The following is an 11,017-nucleotide window of genomic DNA, read 5'->3' as shown; positions in this document are numbered from 1 at the left end:
TTGCAGTAGTCTATACGAGAGATCATGAGCGCATGAGTGACTGTACGCAAGGCATCCCGGTCCAGATAGGGTCGCAACTGGTGCACCAGGCAAACCTGGGCAAAAGCCCCCCTGGTCACAGCTCCTATATGATCTTCCAGATTGAGCTGTGAATCCAGGAGGACACCCAACTTGCGAGCCCTATCTACAGGGGGTAATAACTATAGATGAAGTATAGATGCAAATGTCTCACAGAACTAAGGAGAAATTTCCTGACACAACAAAATTAATCAATGGAACAGCTTGCCTCCAGAAGTTGTGAAAGTTCCAACACTGGAATTTTTTAAGAAGAGACTGGACAACCATTTGTCTGAAGTGGTATAGGGTTTCCTGCCTGAGCAGGGGGTTGGACTAGAAGACCTCCAAGGTCCCTTCCAACTCTATTATTATTATTATAAAAAACTTTTATTCATTAAAGATGAACCTCAGTCAACTGAACACTCAAATTGACTGGCACTAATGGTTGACACTGGTTGCTGCCAGCATCCTAGGTATCAACCAGGTATCTCCTTAAAATGTAAGATGTTCCAAGTAGTGCAGTTTTTTGTAGCTTTGCTGGAATTATTGCAGGAAGCTGCAATTTCTTGATGTATTTTGCAAAGTTTTTGGACATAGTTCCAAATGCCCCAATGACAATGGGTGTCACTGTTACACGTTTCATCCAAAATCGCGCAGTTTCGATGGCCAGGTTGTGGTATTTTGTAATTTTTTCCAGTTCTTTTTCTTCAACTATGGCATCTCCTGGTACAGTGATATCAATCAACTGTATGCTTCAGTTCTCTATGACTGCGATATCTGCCGTGTTGTGTTCCAAATGTTGATCTGTCTGTATTCGGAAATCCCACAAGTTTTTCACCCTCTCATTCTTGACAACTTTTTCCACCCTATGTTCCCATGACTTTTCAGACACAGGCAAGTCGTATTTTTTACATAATGCCCAGTGGATTAGTTTAGCAACTCGGTCATGTCTAGCTTTGTAATCAGTTTGTGCGATTTTGCTGCACTCACATATTAAATGTGAAACAGTTTCAACTTTGTCGTTGCAAAGTCGGCAATTTGAATTGTCAGTAGATTTTTGTATCTTTGCTTTCATGGCATTAGTTTGTAGTGCTTGAGCAGCCAGTATTAAGCCTTCCGTTTCTTTCTTGATGGTTCCCATCTTAAGCCATGCCCATGTCAAATTGTTATCACATTTTCCTTCAATGTTTTTCAAATGCTGTCCATGCAAAGCTTTGGTTTTCCATCTATTTAATCTATCATCCAGCCGTTTTTCCTTATATTCTGCCTTTGTTTCTGTTATTTTTATAATGCTCTCTGTTTTCACAGCCTGCAGCAATTTTTCTGTACTTTGATTTACTTAGTCATTCAAACGTAATTTTTCTTCTATAGTTTGGTGGATTTGCAGTAGCCCTCTGCCCCCTATTCTTCTTGGCAGGTACAACCTGTCGATGTCACTTTGTGGATGTAGAACATGGTGTATATTCAAAAGTTTACACGTTTTCTGATCTAGGTGTTCCAATTCAGCCAAAGTCCACTTGATAATTCCAGCTGGGTAGCATATCACTGGGACTGCCCATGTATTAATGGCTTTTTATTATTATTTTTATTATTATTTATTATTATTATTATTATTATTATTATTATTATTATTATTATTATTTAATAAAGACTGTTCATCATGGTTCGCAATAGCACAAATTAAAAAAGCACTGTCAAGGAATTTGTTGTGCAGAGATCTCCTTGTGCTACCAAAGAGTTGCACAGACAAGGAAGGGTACTGAGAGCAGCAAGAGTCACACAAGAATACACTGAGTTGTAAAAGCAAAAAGTAGTTTACTTTTGAGGTGGTGTAAAAACAAAAATGCACAGTCAAAAATAAACAGTCCAAGTCATAAACAATAGCAACAGTCCAAGGAGTAATCCAAATTACAAAGTCTTCTTACCGGTCCAGAGGTCAATACACAGTTCAGGTTTACAACAGTAGTAAACCTACAGCAGAGCAAAAACAGTAATAGTAGAGATCAGTGAATTCAGAGAGAGAGAGAAGCTACGTTCCTAGCTTCCTCTTATGGCCATGAGAACACTTACACACCCATTGGCCAATTAACAACTTAAAGACATAGCATTATGGTTAATATATTTTCAACCCAACATTGTAGGCTAACACCATATGCCTAACAAGCACTACTTTTGAAATAGACTGAGAAAAAACTGCCTTCAATAGTTGGATGGAAGTGGGTTGAGGATGACACTATACATTCAAGATATGGATGGAAAGCAGACATGGTTGCTCCCTTAGAGTTACACTTTATTTAGACACACAGAAAAACATAAAGTCCACAAAACCTACTAATGAAGTCTGAAACTGAGTAACATGTCTCTAGAAGTTTACAGGTTTCCATGATGAATAGTATAGATAACTACCAATACATCTCTGAGGAAAGGCAATATTTTGGTTAATTAAGTGAAGTAACAATGGTGTCTTGATTCAGAAGCTTTGAAACTCCTGAAACAAGGATCATTTGAGTATCATTATGGTCATTTTTATAGGCAAGCCCTCCATTGTTCACTTTGTATAAAGTATGCAAAAAACAAAGAAGATGTTAGAAGGTAGAAAATATAACTCCTTCTAGTTTATATTTTACAGAGCACAGAAACAAATGATTGTTGCGGTTTCAGAAAGAGAGAGAGAGAATTATAACAAGCAAATTAATTTCAGTTATGATGAATTATTTTGCCCATCTTTTCTCTCACAAATGCTTTAATTTCTTTTGTGACATCATTTATGTAGTAGTTTTATAATAGATGTACAGCAATGAGACTTTATTACCCACTGTAAATAATTATATCTCATATATTTTCAATGCTATTTTGTATTTGTATTTAATATTAGGATGCTAAGATTGTATCTGATTGAAAATCCTCATTAGTGTCAGCTGGTAGCACTTGCCTTCTTGACACGTATTATTAGTTTGGCATCAGAAGACCTGGCACAATAAAGTCATTTTCATCTGTTACCAAATCAACAAAATGTGAAATTGTTCCATGCTTGTGGCCCAGCTAGTGAATTTCCCTTGTGACCCTTTTTCATCAGACAGGCCATTATTATTTGCATAAAAATGGATTGAATTTATTAATGTGATTGTTCACTAGGAAGCCATTGCCTAAGTCTTCCTCTTCCTTCACTGAGTAGGTAAGTGAATGACTGACTATGCCAGTTTTTATGTGAAGCTACAACTACATTTTCAGTTGCTATTTCTAGCACTCTTTATACAGAGCCTATACTTGTCCCTGCAGAAATAACTGGACTCATGTATCATGTAGTGTTTGAATATCTTTTATTAAACATAAAAGATATCTTCTATAGAAGACACTGATCAATTCAAGGCTTCCTTCAGCAGAATGGAAAGGCAAAGATGGGCAATTCCTCCTCTATCTTGCACATTTTAGAGTAAACTAATAGAGAAACAATTGCTTAACCTATCCTAAAAATTTGAACTGGTCAAAAATGTATAATCAAATTTAAGATTGGTAGATTGTTATCTATGATTATAAAATGAAAGGGAACCAATCCTGTTCCAACCCACTTAAAAGTCCACCAATGCATATGGGATTTAACAAAGTCTTTCACATATATTAGTATATGCTGTTAGTATATTAATAACATAGAACAATTCTAAGAAGTAGTGCAAGATTGGAAAATGTGGAGAGACCTGGCCCATAGAATTGCCGAGAGTTGGACATGATTGAATGGACATCATCATCATCATCGTCTTAATACTTATGTAGTAGATTAGTATTGTAGTATATTAGTATTGTAACACAGACATTTCTGCAACAACATGGGTAAATTGATACTCCAGTTAATTCTGTGTATTTACATTAAAGAAGACAGATCCATAGATAATATCTAATGTTTTACTTGGATACCTGTATCACATCGCACCATAAACAACTGGTTGTTTGATTTGCCAGCTGCTTGTCTCCTGCTGCCACTCATTTGCTTATTTTGATAACAGTTTTACACTGAGCAAATCTGCAGTTCTCATGTCAAACCTTTCATGAAATTGCATTATTCTAACAAAGCACTTATGACACACTTTAATTTCCTAGTCTTACTAAATAGATTTCGCAGCGCAAATTCATACCTTTTCTCTGTTTTGGTATATTGCACTAAAACGTGGGCTTGCTTAATAAATCAAAACTGAATGGGTTCACACAACACACTAAGCCAAAATTAGAAAACTATCTAGGTATCCACTTCTACACAAAATAAATTCTTGACATTTTTAAATTTTAGGATTATGATGTCTGGTGTCTCAAGGAAATTCAGTGAATTGCAAATCAACTCCACCTCTCCCCAGCTTTAAGCCAATAAATCTTGCACTATTTTCTACCCAATACTGGTACAATTATATTGTGGTTCAAGTGTTGCACTGCCATGAACTATTACTGTTGTACTTTCTTCACTTATGTTTTGTTAGTGTACAACCTCAATCATATAATCCTGGATAGTGCATAGCAAAGAATACAGAAAAGATATAATGTAATGTAGTGGATCCGACGCAAGGAAGAGACGCCAGCCGGAGTACGTGTTCAGCTCTTTATTGAGGGGGGGGTAGCGTACTCGAGAATGAGGGTTACCTGGCCTCCTGAAATACCTAGCCAGGTAGGCGGACAGCCAATGGGGTTGGCCCTAGGTTTCCCGCCGAAACTGGGTTTCCCGCCAAAACCGTTCAGGCCAACGCCCCCTGGTGGCTGTTGCTATGCAGGTGCCTGCATACATAACATATAACAATTCAATAAAATACATACATAATTCACTGATAACTAATAAAACACATCAGTCAATATCCTGGAATCTCACTATGATTGAAGGCCTGTTGGAATAAGAAAGTTTTCAGGGCTTCCTAAATGCGAGGAAAGGTGGAGAGAATTATGAAACACATCTGTATCTGAAGATGGCATGTTCAAGAAATGATGTCAACACACCATCCTTCTCAAATCCAGCTGCCCCTTTCCAACCAGCTGTCTGAAAGAACCAGGAGCAACATGGATGAACCCCAAACATTATAGTATTCACATCACAGAGAATACATATATACATGTGTTGGCCTCAGATAAGCTACTGTTTCCCTTTGCTGTCTTCATCTCTCTCTCTGACATTCATATACCTCAGAGCACTTCCACAAGGCATGTTTCTAATCCCCGATCTTGCCAAAATGTTAAGAAGTCAACTGTGTGATCATCTTTATTCCTGTGGGAAATACCATGAACTAATCCAAGTGATTAATAGATGAGTGCAAAAAATGGCAACCTGTCAATTATGTGACCCCTCTGGCCTACAGCAATTTCCAAATGACAAAATCCCACGATCTGAATATCATATAGAAAAAGGAGAAAATCACTTCCTATTGAATGTCCCTGCTTTATTATAGACACACAGTCCTAGAAAATACAAATATCCACTTGAGGATCATTTTTTTTTTAAAAAAACACTATTCCAAATGCAGAGTAGTCTATTTATTACAATGAACTAAAATTCAAATGATGTTACCCTCTTTAAACAGTTTTAAAACTGAGTAGAAAAAAGGAGTGGGGGTGGGGTGGGAAAGGGAGCTTAGAGTAAGTACTGCATAGAGCAGAATCTAGCTAAGTTCTATAGAGATACTGTAAAACTAAGAAGACTTGTTATGTTAGAAATGATAATTTATTATTTCAATTTTTGTAGTTTCTTACTGACATTAAATATAAAAGTTAAGGAGGGCAAATCAATTTGTGCATATGTTTAATGTATTACAATTGTGTAGTGTTAAAGCAATCATTGAAATCTTTTTCTTTTTTTATTTCTATCAGAGGTGCCAAGGTCAGTGAAAATGAAAAAGAATGAAAACCCTATTATTTTTTGCTGCTTAGATGAAATTTGGAAAGCTACTATAGGGAAGTGGGCAACAAAAAAAATATTAAGGTGGATAACATATCAAAGAAGTCCATAATAGGGCAGGGATGTCATTTTTAATATCTAGGAGCAATTTCAATATAGGAGGACTACATTTTCATTAGTGATGAAAGGCCTTGGATATATGGTTTCATTCACATAACAACAAGGAACACTTGATGTTGTAATTCATAGTTTTGTCCCTAATGCCTACTTTAGGCTCATGTGTACTTCTACTGCACATTTTAACCTGAGACCTTTATTCCCTTCTCTGAATCACTTTCAAAAGCTTCTGCAACTTTCCCAAAGCTGTTTATTATGTTTGCAAAAGCCTCACAGAACACTTATATAATGGCACTTCTTGCATTTCCTTGAGATCCATTCATAGAACTCATTGTGGTATCCTTGGTATGGCCTGCTGGCTTCAGGTCCTACTGGACTTTTCCTTATGGGTAACCTGAAGATGGTATGTATGAATTAGTCATTTATGGAGCTAGTCCTTTTTATAAGAAAAGATGAAACCTTCCTTTCAGGTGGCAGTTTGGGGTGAAATCAGTGGTGGGATTCAGCCGGTTCACACCAGTTCAGCAGAACCAGTAGCTAAATTTTGCTGGAGTTCAGAGAACTGGCTGAATGCATATGCTTCCAGAAGTCCAGTCTAGGCCTTGTAGGCCTTTAGGAGCCCTCCCAGGTCTAGAACGGCCCACTGGAAATGCATGGATGCCACTTCTGGAAGTCCGTTCTAGGCCTCAGAGGCCCAGGCCTGCATCCAAAAAGAGAACTGGTTGTTCAGGTATTTGAATCCCACCACTGGGTGAAATGGACCTCATGTGGAAGTCCCATCTCATAAGAAACAAAACAATACTCTTGTTGTACCATTTAAATACAAAATTCTACTATGGTTACTTTTCTTACGTGGCTGGTTGCTTCCCTCTAATGCAGGGGTGTCAAACTTGCAATGTCACATGATGTGGCGCGATGTATAGTGACTTTTTTTGCCATTGCCGGCAATGGGGGGGCAGTTTCTCTATGATGCATCCAGCTTGCAGGCCAGCAGTTTGACACCCCTGCTCTAATGCATGAAACAGCTGGCCCAGTTTTCTTTTCCCACTGTCATTTTTCCATTTTCTATTGACCTTGAATTAAAACTGATTAATTTATTTGGATTTATTTATCACTTTAATCTGCTTTTTGACATAGTTAGTTATTGTAAAGGTCATTATACTGGTAGGTTTACTGCAGCCTTGTTGATATTCAGTTTGTTGTATGTTGAACTAATTCTGCATTGTTTTTTATTTCAAAAATGCATATTCATGTATAATGTATACTTTCTGAAGCATGGTATGATTCTGCAGTTCTGATTAGGATTGGGAGTCAGACAATATTTGTCAAATCAACCTCATGGTGTTGACTAGTTGCTTTCATTGGAAGCATTATTTTTGTGCTGTCTTGTCTTCAGCACTAGTGCTTAATCAATGTATATGAAAAAGTCACCTTGAGTTTTTAAGCTAAAGCTTCAGTGTATTTTTCTTCTTGCATGTCAAACTGTAAAACACTGATCAAGTCTTTTACAAGTATCAGACTTGTCACAGATCCAAGACAGGTTTTTTGAGAGATATATCGCAGAATGCCTTTGCTCATTTTGTGCCTTTAAAAAGTAAAAAGAATAGAACATCTCTTTTCTTCTACTTTCCTTAGTTAAAAGGATTCAGAAAGCTTTGATAAGCGATACTCTAATCATATCCCATAAGGTAAGGGGATTAAATAAAGAAGAAAAAAAATCAAATCACATCTGTGCCATGTGTGTTTTTTATATCCTGGACTACTCTATATAGACCTTATTCATCACAGTCTTTTAAAATTGATTTTGGATGAGTTTTTAGTATAGGTTAAGGTATAGTTTAATTTAACTAAAGTTGCTCATGGGAACTGGGGATAATAATTTGTAGAAAACATTGATTGCATTTAGTCAATTTTCTTAGTTCCTGGAGAAATAGGATAGCAGTGTCATTGAAAGTAGCTTGAAATTATTGGATAGTTTCTCCCCCTTTTAAAAATACTGTTTATTGCTGCAATTGCCACAGGAATTGCTATATGAAATCCATAACATAGGGTTACAATTTAAATGGTCAACTCTTCCAACTTTTCCCTAATCTAAAGCTATGAAGTCCTTCCAGGGCAACCAGTAAGAATGTGATACTTTAATTTATCTATCCAGCTATTAGGAATCTTCCCCTTGAATTTTCCTATGTTTTGGGTGATAAATTCCATCTTCTGAAGAATGAAATCATTTTTCACAGACTATAGGTTGTGGACTAATGGCAAATCTGAAGCAATTCCTTTGATGTTGGTAAACTAACAAAAGCTAAGTAGCTTTTCATTGACTCTGCAATTAATCATTGCAGGATGCTAATTAAATAGTTATTTCTCCCTTCTTAAGAGCGGAAGACATTAATAATTACTAAGCAACATCTTTCAGCATCTATTTGTTACTGCAAGTCTTCTTCAGGCCAATGGCTCAGAAAACCAATAACGCAGAGGTAAGTCATCCATTGATGCCTCATATCAGCTTGGGGCAGAAAAAAAAGGAAGAATATAGTAACTTAATGTGGATAGCTTTGGGAAAAAATAATTTAGGGAAACAATTTTGTCTCTTATCATGCATGACTACATACAGAACAAAGAGCTGGCCAGATTTAGCAGGGCTGTAAGGGCATTTGATGCAAAGTAAACTATTTCAGCAATAGGCACCAGATTCAAAGATAAACTTAAATAATAGCAATCTTGGTGGAAAGACATAAATCAAAGAGACTGCATTCAAATTTATATTCACTTATGGCCACCCCCTACTTAAAAAAAAATCCAAAACAAACACAGTTTTGTATCAGGATTTCTGACTATATGGGCATGCTGGTCAGTTATTGACCTGTGATGTTTCTTTTGGATGTCATCAATATTTCAGGAATGACAGCTCACTCTTTGGAAGGATAAAACATTACTTTTTTTTTCTGCAGAAGAGTGAAGCTTCACTTGAATCCTGCAAGAGATGAATTCATTTCTGACCCTTATATAAGCAGACCTTATACAATCTTATATGAAGGATGAATTCAGATTCATTTTTATTTAGATATACTTAAAAGTAGTAAGGTATGTTTACTCCATAGCTAATCTTTATCTGAACAAAAAATTAAAAGACAAATGACCATACATGAGTGAAAAGTTGAAAGGGTTTACAAGGTTACTTTATCTGTTTTAGGAAGGAAATCCAGAAGTTCAGAATTGAACTAGTCTAGCCCAGATCATTTCAATTTGACCCAGCTTGATCCCCAGAATCAATACAACAGCTTCTATGCTATTGCCCTTTGCAACAATGTTAGAACTCCAGAGTAATGTATCAAGACTGGAGCTTTGCAAAACTAGTACTGGAATACAGTGGCTTCGGATCCAGCTACTTCAAACTGGGTTAATCAAAATTAAATCAAATGGGATTGTCTCTCACTGAGTTTGCTTACAAAAACACTAAACCAGTGGTGGGATTCAAATATGTGAACAACCAGTTCTCTGTGTGCATGCTGCTTCTGGAAGTCCATTCTGGGCCTGGGCAACAAAAAAATTAGACCAGTTCTGCCGACCTGGTGCGAACTGGCTGAATCCTACCACTGCACTAAACACTCCTCCATCCACATACTTCTTTTTGTGTCACTTATGCTTTCCATTCTTGGGTCTTTCCTGGGCTTGGTTTTCCAGCCTTACTCTCAGTTACTCACTGTGGTCAGAACTTCAAGCTGTCCAAGACATCCTCCAGCAGCTGCAGGTGGTCAAATATTCTTGGAACGGGGAGCAGAGGATGCAGGAGAGACATCTATTTCCACAGATGCAATGCTACCAGGTCCCTCCTCTACCACAGAGGGGCCTCCCTGAGTAACGTGGGTGCTAGGCAGCATGGCAGACCACCCCAAATATGACATGAAGTCTCTCACTGTCCTGTAAAAGCAGCTGGTTCCCAAGCAAACAGCAAGTCACATTGAATCTGGCAGGCTAAGCCATCTGTTTATCTGTGCCAAATAAGCAAAAAGAACTACAAAGGTATGGGTCCACCTCTACTAATACCTCTTGATTTCTGGAAGCAGCTTCTGCATATGGAAGACTGTGTTCCATATCTTTGATTTCTTCTTAAATCTCTAAAACTCTGGCTTGTTCCTAGGCTTCACTCAGAAACACTGCTCAGTACACCGAACAATTCTCCATGCTCTCCAAATCCAAACTTGATGTACATCTTTTCTTTAGCTCCTAGCAATGTCAGTATGCAAATAGATACATCATGATCTCATTCCTGTTTCCTTGCCTTGCCCTTTTCTGTTGTCCCTGCCAATGCACCCTACTTCTTCTTTGCTTTTATCCCTCTTGCTTCCCACCTCCAACCAAAACATTCCCCCAGCATGTGCTTGACATCAACCCTGCATGCAGATGTATTCATGCCTGCATACAGCCTGCCAAGAGTCCAGCATTCAGCCAGGCTTCAAAACGTATTCAGAAAACAGGAGGTGAAAGGCTGCTCCACCTGATGTTGTCATATTATATAAATATTGTATATTGTAACCCCACAATAACCAAAGACATTAAAGATTTGAACATTAAAAATATGTAGTGAATCATCTTGGATTTACCCTTCTTTTCCAAATATAACCTTCATTCTTTTTAAGTTAGGATATGGTTATCTTTATTATAATTATTTTTATTGGATAACAAAAAAAACCTTTCTCAGTAGAAGAAAACTTCCAGAATTGAAAAATAGTAAAAGTGTTGCCAAAAAACCTTGTTTAGTTTTAAGTTTTTAAAGCACTTATGATCAGAAAAACAAAATAAATTTAAGTTAGTGTGATGTACTATACAAATATGGATATGGATATGTGTGTGTACACACAGACACAGACACACAGACATGTATATCATTTGTAACAATGATGCTTGGCTCCTGCAGTACTAATTAAGAGGCAACTTATAATTGGAGTTTAAATAAGGGCCATAACATTATTGATC

Source organism: Vipera berus, assembly GCF_964194415.1.
Source record: "Vipera berus genome assembly, chromosome: 2".
NCBI lineage: Eukaryota > Metazoa > Chordata > Lepidosauria > Squamata > Viperidae > Vipera > Vipera berus.
This window is presented reverse-complemented; position numbering follows the sequence as displayed.